Source organism: Physcomitrium patens, chromosome 13 (genome assembly GCF_059467195.1).
Source record: "Physcomitrium patens ecotype Gransden chromosome 13, ASM5946719v1, whole genome shotgun sequence".
Lineage (NCBI taxonomy): Eukaryota > Viridiplantae > Streptophyta > Bryopsida > Funariales > Funariaceae > Physcomitrium > Physcomitrium patens.
This window is the reverse complement of record NC_143422.1, coordinates 2,074,597-2,085,509: the sequence shown is the minus strand read 5'-3', so window position 1 is coordinate 2,085,509 and position 10,913 is coordinate 2,074,597.

The following is a 10,913-nucleotide window of genomic DNA, read 5'->3' as shown; positions in this document are numbered from 1 at the left end:
ATTTTTACTTATAATTGTTCCTTGCGATAGGCATCCACTTTGATCTTTTATCACTATTGAGCTTCTTTTAATTGTACCTACTATCAAAGACACAAACTAAAAGAAGATGCATAAAGTTGTAGAATTTGTGTCAAAAAGAAAGTAATAAAATAGAAGAAAGTATGTTTATTCAAGGAAGAACTGGAATGACTATTGTCAAAGACTAGAAAACATAAGACTCTTGAAACTAGACTAAAATCCAACAAAAGAATTGACAAGAGTGAAGAAGGTCTCACTCTTGCCTCTATATATACTACTTAACTAAGGAATATGTGGTGACATGCTATAAGATCTCTAATATGTGTCCAACTTGTAGGATACATGTTTAATTTGCAAGGCAAGTTTCTTAGGTGTGTGCCATATGTCCAACTTGTACTCAAGTGGTCAACATGTTGACACGTGGTATCTTTGTTGGCCAAGTTTTCAATCTATCAATCACCTATAGACATGTATGAAGGCAAAGCAGCATCTATGAAGCTTTTAAGAAGCTTTCTAAAAGCTTTATCTACTTTGACTTATTTCTATTTTTAAGAATCTTTCTAAAACAACATCTACAAAGCTTTATCTACTTTGACTTATTTCTATCAATTCTTATTATTTAGATAATTATCAGGATAAATATGTAAGTCCATGATATTATCCTCTCCTCTAAGGATAAGTTCCATGAGGAGCACTGATTACATATTGATGAAGTCTAAGATGTGCCAAATTGTACTTGCCACATACTCTGATCTTTGTTCCGTTCAAAGGTAATTCATGGGTCCTTTCAACCATTGATAATGTCTCATACCAAGGTGAAAAGACCACCCTGAAATTTGATCATTATTGAGGCCTTCATAACTTCCTTCAAATAAAAGATTAGTAAAACCATCAAGAATGGTTCCTATCTCCAAAAGTATCACTTAACACTAAAAGTCCCTTTCAAGGTCATGGTATCAAATGCGTTGTATCTCGCCATCTATTCAAAGAAGAACATGTCGTTCTTGAGGGTCTTCATTTTAATTTTACTATCTCAAAGATTGTCATAGACATAATGTTTCATCTAGTAGCTCAACAAATGATAGCTCTTGAATTGAATCTCCTGGTTTTTGGTTCTTCATCTTCTAAGTACTAAAAAATCCAAAGAAACAATGATATAAGATAGAATGAAATCTCTATTGGGCTTTCTTTATTTTCTAGTAAAGAATTTCTTGACTCTTCATCTTAATTTTAATAGATATCATTGATGAAAAGCTTTAACTTTGGCTAATATATTTCCTAGATTCTTAGATGGCTTGCATGTGCATTCATTAATGTCATATCTATATCAATGTACTAGATATTCTAACATATTTTGGTACCACCTTAAATCTTAGACTTCTTCCGCTTCAAATTTTTTATTATTGTCCACTTCTATATAAGGTGGTGGCATTTGTCTCGTTTTTTGTATATCCATTGTCTTGTATGATTCAAGTAATACACATGAAATACATGATGAATTTTTATAGACTCTAGTAGGTGTAATTAATAAGCAACTGTATTGATCTGTTCAAAATAGAAAATAGTCCAAGCCTACAATAATCTAGCTTCTCACAAAGATGAATAGTTTTGATATTACGACGAAGTAACCATACCTTATCTCATACATAGAATTGGTATTGTTCTTTGTGATAAGCATCTACATTGGCTTTTTATCATTCTTGAGCTTCTTTTAATTGGGCCTTCATTATTGTATGTAACTCTAACAATCAATTTATGACATCTTTCGCCATATGATTATCAACTTTTAAAAAGTCAAAATTATCAAATTGTAAATGATAACCATAATTGGCAAAGAAAGGTGTTTATTAAGTAGAAGAATGTACCGAATTATTATAAGCAAACTCTCCTAATGACAAAGAGTTGTTCAATCATCTTGTTGATAGTTGATGGTACACCTCAAATACAATTCTAAAACTTGATTTATCCATTCAGTTTGTCCATCAGTTTTAGGGTAGAAAACCGAAGATAGTTTTATATCCACCTTCAATATCTTGAAAAGAGTTCTTTAAAATCTAGATAAAAATTATATTCCTCTTATTGATATAATATCCTTTGGTAATCCATGATAGCGTTAGATGTTGTCAAAGAAGATTTTAGCTATTCCTTTACTTGTGATAGATTTTGTACATAATACAAAATATGTCATCTTGGTGAAATGATCTACAATCACAAATATGAAATCATATGAACTTGAAATTAGAAGATTTGTGACAAAATCCATAGATACAAAAGACCATAGTTGTTCTGGTATAGGTAATGGTTAGAAGAGTCCATAAAGTCAATGATGAGGAATTTTTGACCTTAAACAAACATTAGGTGTCTGCACAAATTCTTTAATAACCTTCCATATTTGAAGCCACCAAAAATCTCTAGATATAAGATTTAAAGTCTTATTATATCCAAAATGTCCTGTTGCAAGGAAATTGTGATAAGCTTCAAGAGCACGTTGTTGTGATGTAATATGACTATATAGTGAAATTATAATCAAAATTGAATTTCTAATTAATATCTAATTAACTTAGTTCAATTATAATTTGAGGTATCTAAACATGGCTTTTATAAAAGCCTATTAAATTAATTTCTTATCTTAATAGTTAGTAGGTTGAAGATTAGTTATTAATTTTATCTTCTAGGTTGTAGAGACTCTTCTACTACCTTAAAAAGACCATAAATTGATAAAATCAGGTTAGAAGAGATAAATAATTAGTAAATTTGGTACTAAAGTTAAGTTGAGAGTAGGATTGGACTAAAAAATCCTTAGGATAGGTTAGATTAATACCTCGGAGTTGACCGTTTGTGAGACAGGGTCAAAATCAAACCTTTGGCCACTAAAATGACGGCTTAGGACAAAATAGGAATTCATTTAAATATCCGAGGATAGAATTTGAGAGCTAGATTGAAGTTCTTTTTAGAAGCATAAAGATTATTTTTGGAAGGTTTTTAAAGACTTAGCAATTGTTGTTCAAAGTTAGGGTTTGTATTAGTGATTTGAGTTTTATATAAAATAATTATGACTAGCAATAGTAACTAGTTTGTGCAATTGGTGTAACATCTATAGTTGATAATTTTGTACTATTTGGATTATTAGTTGTACTAAGTGTATACAAAATTTTGTGATAATCTAAAGGCGTGATTTAGAGATATATAGGTTTTAGCACAAGAGGGTTTCGGAAGTTGGCAATTTGAGGTTGGGTAGGATTTCTATGACACCTAGAGATCTATTTGTCAAATCAAGGTGAAATTTAGCGTGGTACTAAAAGACTTGAAGATCAAGCTACATACCAATTTTGAGTCAAAGTTAATGGTTGAAAAGTGAGAAATCACTATTGGGATTTTTGCTTCACTTCTTAAATTGGTGGCCAAGTGACATTAGTGCAAGTTTTGGAGGTTTTTTCACAATCTATAAGTTGGATCAAGCTAAAAATTCTTGAGCATGTAGAAGACTTACATTAACAATTGCATGCAAAATTTTACATCAAGTGGATGGTCAGATTGAATGTTACAGCTTGTTAAAGCTCACTAATTAAGATTGGGGCTTACAAGAAAAATCTAAATTGCTTAAATATGAAAGTAACAAGGTAATTGGGATTTATGTATGATTAAGGCTACTAAGAAGAGTATTTTTATTACTTTTGAATTAAAATTCAAATTATATTCTTTTTGTATGGGTGAAACCTATTAGGATTTCTTGGATACTTGTGAAATATAATCTCATCTTCGACAGCTAGGTGCCCGGTGCATTCGTGAGTAAGACAACATATAATATGACAATGTAATCATATTTCTTCTTCTGGAATATATAAGCGTCCTTCAAAATAGAGTATATTCTCTTTAAACTCAAATTTAAAAGTATCTTGAGATTTAAAGGAATTGTTTTTATTATCATGAATAAGAAAGTCAAAGGACATACTTACTTGGACATGCTTGAAAAAAGTCAAATCAATAGTCAATGTTGATTTCATTGCTTGGAGATGAAATTATTTTGGCTTCAGTAATATTATCTTTTATTGATCAAAAGTTGCTTCTTCTTCTTTTGGTATAAGATAAAAATGTCTAAAAAGGGCATTAGACAAATCTTGTTGTTTTTTTGGCCAATAAGTGATATTTAATTCAAATCTTGACAAAAACATGCTCCAACGAGTCTGGTGACGATTCAAAATACATATTGACATGATATACTTGAGGTTCTTATAATCTGTATACTCAAAGACTGGATTTGAAGCACCTTCTAAATAATGACATCATTCTTGAAAAGAATCCATGATTGCAAGAAGTTCCTTGTTGTAGATCTCATAATTAATTTTAGTTATTGAATATTTTCTTGAATGAAAAGCTATTGGATGAATTTTTCTATCTACTCCAATTTGTGATAAGACTGCATGCAAGGCAAAGTCAAATGTATCTATCCCTATAAAAAATGCTTTGGAGAAGTCGACGCAATATAGGATTGGTGTAAAAGTAAAAGCTTTCTTTAAAATTTCAAATGATGATCCTACTTCTTTATTCTATTCAAGCTTATTTTTACAAGTTAAGTGTGTAAGTAGCGTTGCAACTTGAAAAAAGTTCTTGATAAAGATTCGATAGTAATTGACAAATCTTAAAAAATATTGTGTATCTCTTATTATTTTTGGAGTCTTCTAGTCTATGATTTTATGAACTTTTTTAGGATTTATTATTAGACCACTGCCCAAAATGATGTATCCTAAGAAGTCAACTTGAATAGTATAGAATAAACACTTTTTCATTTTGGCATATAATCTCTCATTTCTAAGTTTTTGTAACACACGACAAACATGAACTTCATGTTTTTTTACATCCTTAGAGTAGATTAAAATGTCATTAAAATAACAGACAATAAAATCATCTAGAAATTCATAAAAAATATCATTCATAAGATGTTGAAAAGTAGCAGGTGTATTCGTGCGTCCATAAGGCATGACATTATATTCAAAGTGTCCATACCTTGTTTGAAATGTAATCTTCTATTCATCTCTTTCTTTAATATGAACTAGATTGTATATTCCTTATAGATCTATTTTTGTATAGATCTTAGCTTGATTTAATTGATCAAAAAGTCCAGATATCAAAAGTAGAGGATATCTATTCTTCATGGTAATCTTGTTGAGTCCTCGATAATCCATGCACATTTGCAATGATCTATCTTTTTCTTTACAAATAAGATAAGAGCTCCTATAAGAGATTTTGAATGGCATATGAAATTCTTGGCCAAGTTCTCATCAATGTACTTCTTAAATTCAGCTAATTCATTTTGTGATAAACTATAGATTAGACCAAATGGCGATTGAGTTCCTTCTTTAAGATCAATTGAGCAATCATATGGACAATGCTTCAAGAGAATATCTACATTCTTCTTTTCATGAATATCTTAAAAATCTTGATATTGACTTAGAATTTTACTTGAAATCTTTCTAACATTTAAAATAGGTGTGGTGTAAATAACAAAAGACGATCTTTCTTTTGTAGCATGTAAAAAAGGTTTTGCATGTACAAGTACAAGTTTTGCTATATTAGACTCATGGCTTTCTACTAGATTAGAAAAACTCTTAATGATGTTCAAGGAAAAGTGAAGTTTAAGAGAAATTCAATATATCATATGATTATATTATTTTAACCACAATAAACCTAAAATGACTTGATTAGAGAGAAGTCTAATTATTTTAAAGATTATGCAACTATTATGATCATATATTACTACATCTATAGGAAGTATTTTATGAATAATATCTCCAAATGATAATAGACAACTGTTTATGACTTCTACGTGTACAAGTTTAGTTTTTCGTACTAATTGTATATTATGAATTTTAACAAATTCTTCATCTAAAAAACAAGTAGAGACTCTTGAATCTATTAATGTAGAGGCTTTGTGGTTGTTAGATCTTAAACATTTATTTATTGTAAAACAAGAAGAGGATTTTGAGAAGAGAATACGACCTTCATTAGAAATTGAAAAAGATTCTAACTCTATGATATTGTATTGCGTGGTTTTTTATCTGAGAATACACTAGATACCTAGCTGTAGAGAGTTTAGTTTTAACTTATTGGCTAAGCTCCAATAAGTTATTTAACCTTAAAAGTAGAAGACAAATAAATACTATAATATCAAAAAGATAGTTTATTAATAAATTCTTTTATATTTAAGAAGGTTTGTACATAAGACTTTCTAAAATATCTAAAAAAATTCTAATATTCTTGGCTATACCAAATCATAGCTAACCACTTGCTAGTACATTAGGTTTTTAATAACTTCAAAGGAAATCCACAATCTCTTCACAAAAGCTCATCTTTATACAAGAATTCAATCATAGCTCCATATTTCTATCTTCAACATATATATAAAGTATTGGCTTCCAAAATACTCCTTTATTTTGTATAAAATGCTCAAATTATAATAAAATCCCTTCAAAATATAATATTTCTGCAAAGGATTTCTTCTTTTCAAACTTTAGAAATTCATATCTCTTCATCCAACCATTCAGATTTTTGCCAAATTCACAAATATTATAGAATTCACTCTTAAGCTTTACCTTACAAAAATTCAACTATAAGTTTGCTATTGATCATCTAAAATCTTAAAAATCCTAGCAGGTGCTCTAAAACCCTAATTCATAAGCACCTAAGTACTATTTTCTTCATATCTCACAAATCCAAAACTCAAGTATCACAAAACTTATGTATAAAATTTAGTAACATAAAAATATACATTCTTAGAAATTTTTAGCTAAAATCTTATCAAATTATACAAGTTATAGCTCAAAACACAACTACTAATAATTCGGGTCACTTACAACTCCTTAGATTCTAAATGCTGACTTCAACTTTCAATATCTCCTTCATTCCAATTCAAGATTAATCAAGCAATATGTATAAAATATAGCCAAGAAGTGCTTTTTCCGATTCTACTTGCCGATTGTCAGTTGCTTTTTGTATGCATGCATTACATCCAAAAGAGTGACAATAAGTACCAAATCAATACTTCAACTTTGAGCACCTATATCTCCTTCATAAAAACTCCAAATGACTGAAAGTTTTCACCAAAACTATAGCCAAAAATTTGAACATACAAACCTTAGCCTCTGATGTTCAAATTCCTCCAAAAAACTAACCTTAATCTCTAATATGGCCTTGGGCAACCTCCTTGAAGCCCATTGGTCATGTTTTTTGATCAATAGGAATAGAGATTTTCATCATCTATCTCCATTCATCTATATGGATGCCTTAAGTTCTCATTTTTGCTACCAAGATCTTTCTTCAACTATTTTTTTTATAAGATTTATACAATATATGTCCATGTTGCTAAGTAAATTATACATTAAATACATAATCACATTATTTTTATATAGTAGCCAAACCACAACATGACAATGGTCACTATTATAGCTGGACAAACTTCTCAAACAATATAATATTTTGGTTTTTTGAAACTTGAATGATGTTCGATTATAGGAGCAGTAGTGTAGCTTGGTGTAGATGTTGAAGCAACTCCAATCACCTCTATATCTTCATTATTTGATAATCTTGTTGCTCCTTGTGGTAGTAGAGTGAGTTGATGCATTGTAAGTATTAACTCTCTTATTTGCTCTTGCATTTGAGCCATTGCACTCTTCATTTCAGCAAGCTTTGCTATGCTAATACAATAAAAAAGAAAGGTGTCTATTTTCATAGAGTACAATACTAGAAAATCAAGAAAAAAAAAATCTAGAAATAATATCAGTTTAGAAGAGGATAATCTGTAATTTCTAATATGTTTATGACTTATCAAAAGAAAGGAATTATCCACTCTTATTCAAGAAAAGACAAAGATCTAATATTGTATGTATACTCTTGTCAATTTTTCAAGGACATAATTTCGAAGAAGATGCATAAAGTCATAGAATCTGTGTAAAAATAAAAATAAAAAAATAGAAGAAAGTATATATATTCAAGGAAGAATTAGAATGGCTATTGCCAAAGACTAGAAAACATAAGACTCTTGAAATTAGACTAAAAATCAAGAAAAGAATTGACAAGAGTGAAGAAGGTCTCATTCTAGCCTCTATATATACTACTTAACTAAGGAATATATGGCAACATACTATAAGACCTTTAATACACGTCTAATTTATAAGACTCATGTCAAATTTGCAAGGCAAGTTTCTTAGGTGTGTACCATATGTCCAACTTGTACTACAAGTGGTCAACATGTCGATATATGGCATCCTTGTTGGCCAAGTTTTCAACCTATCAATCACCTATAGACATGTATAAAGACAAAGTAGTGTCTATGAAGCTTTTAGGAAGCTTTCTACAAGATATTATTATATTAATCTACTTTGATTTATTTCTATCTATTCTTATTATCTGGATAATTACCAAAATAAATATGCATGTCTATGAGACCTACATTGTTGCATGTAGCTCTGACAAAAAAATTGCCAAATCTTTTATCATAGGATTATAAACTTTTGAAAAGTAAATAATATTAAATTATGGATGATAATTATAATTAAAAAAAATTATTGATTAGAAAAATATATTAAATTATTATATGTAAACTTTGTAAATAAAAAAAAGAATTAATTAATCATCTTGATGATAATTGATGAAATACCTCTAATACTACTCTAAAGTTTGGTTAACTCTATCCATTTGTCTATCAGTTTGAGGATAGAAAGTTAACAAGAGCTTTATATTTATCTTTAAAATCTTAAAAAATATTTTCAAAAATATTCATACAAATTAAGTCCCTATATCCAATGTAATGTCTTTGGACAATCCATAACAAGGATAGATCTTGTCAAGAAAAAACTTGGTCATTTCTTACCTATTATGGATTTTTTACATAGTACAAAATATGCCATCTTAGTAAAACTACCTACTATTACAAATATAAAATCATACAAACCTAAGATTGAAAGATTTTTGATAAAATCCATAGAAACAAAAGATTATGGTTGTTTTAAAATATGTTATAGCTAAAGAAGTCCATAAAATAGATGATAAAGACTTTGGGATCTTGAACAAATATCACATGATTTAAAAAATCTTTTATTATCTTCCACATTTGAGATTACAAAAAAATCTCTAGATATTAATTCCAAAGTTTTATTGTATCCAAAATGTCTCACTCTTGGAAAGACATGATGAGCTTGAAAAACACGTAAACGTACTTTGTCTTTTAAAATATATAATTGTCTCTTAAAATAGAGTAGATTATTATTCAATTTGAATTCAAAAGAATCTTGAGACTTAAAAGAATTATTCTTAATATTATGAACTAAAATGTCAGAAGACATACTTGATTGAATTTGCTTGAAAAAAATTAAATCAATAGTTGATGTTAATTTTATTACTCAAAGATGAAAATGCTTTGGCTTTAAAAGAATTATTCTTTGTGAATAAAAAGATTCATTTCTTCCTTTCGGTACAAGATAAGAATGACTAAAAATGGCTTCTAACAAATTTTATTATTTTTTAGATTAATAAGTGATCTTGTAATCAAATCTTAATAAAGACATTCTTCAACAAGCTTGGCAATGATTTAAAACATGTGTTGATATGAAATACTTGAGATTCTTGTAATCAATATATATGGTGATGAAATTAGAAGAATCTTCTACATAATGATGCTATTTTTGAAATGAATCCTTAATTGTAAGAATTTCTTTATCATAGATTTCATAATTAATCTTTTCCACTAAAAATTTCTTAGAATAGAAAGCTATCAGGGAGATCTTTTCATCTACTTCTATTTATGATAATAAGGCACCTATAGCAAAATCTAATGTATTTATTTCCATAAAGAATTCCATGAAAAAATCAACAAAATAAAAAAATTGGTACAAAAATAAATATTGTCTATAAGGCTTCATAAGCTACTTCAACTTCATTCCTCCACTCAAGTTTGTCTTTACATATGAGAGGTATAAGAAGGGTTGCCACTTGAAAAAAGTTCCTAATTAAGATCCAACAATAATTTTCAAATCTTAAAAATATTGCATATCTTTGATTATTTTTGGGATCTTTCAATCTATGATAGTTTAGAACTTCTTAAGATCTATTGTAAGACCATCATTTGAAATGATATATCTTAAAAAGTCAACTTGAATAGTATAAAATATACACTTTTTTAACTTTACATATAATTCTACATCTCTTAATTTTTTTAATATATGATAGATATAAAGTTTATATTTTTTTTATATTCTTAGAATAAATTAAGATTTTATTTATATAACAAATAAAATCATCAAAAAATTCACTAAAGACATCATCAATCAAATATTGAAAACCAACTGATGCATTTATAAGTCCAAAAGACATTATATTATATTAAAATATTCATATTTGATTTAAAATATAATTTTTTATTTATTTCTTTATTTAATGTATACTAAGTTGTATATTCATGATAAATCTATATTTATATAGATTATTACATGATTCAATTGATCAAAAAGTCTTAATTTTAAGAATAGAAAATACCTATTTTTAATGATGATCTTGTTGAGTCCTCAATAATTTACACACATCCACAAAGATCCATCTTTTTTCTTCACTAATAATATAAGAGCCCTAATTGGAGATTTAGAATGATATATGAAGTTTTTAGCTAAATTCTCATCAAAGTATTCTTTGAATATAGCCAACTTGTTTTGTAATAGGCTATAGATTGGTCCAAATGGTGGTTGAGCTCTTTCTTGAAGATTGATAGAACAATGATAAAGATAGTGCTTTGGAAAAATATTTATATTTTTTTTTCAAAAATTTCTTCATAATCTTAGTAATGAATTGGAATGCAATTTAAAATCTTTTTTTCTATCAATAATAAATGTAATGTATATAGCAAAAAT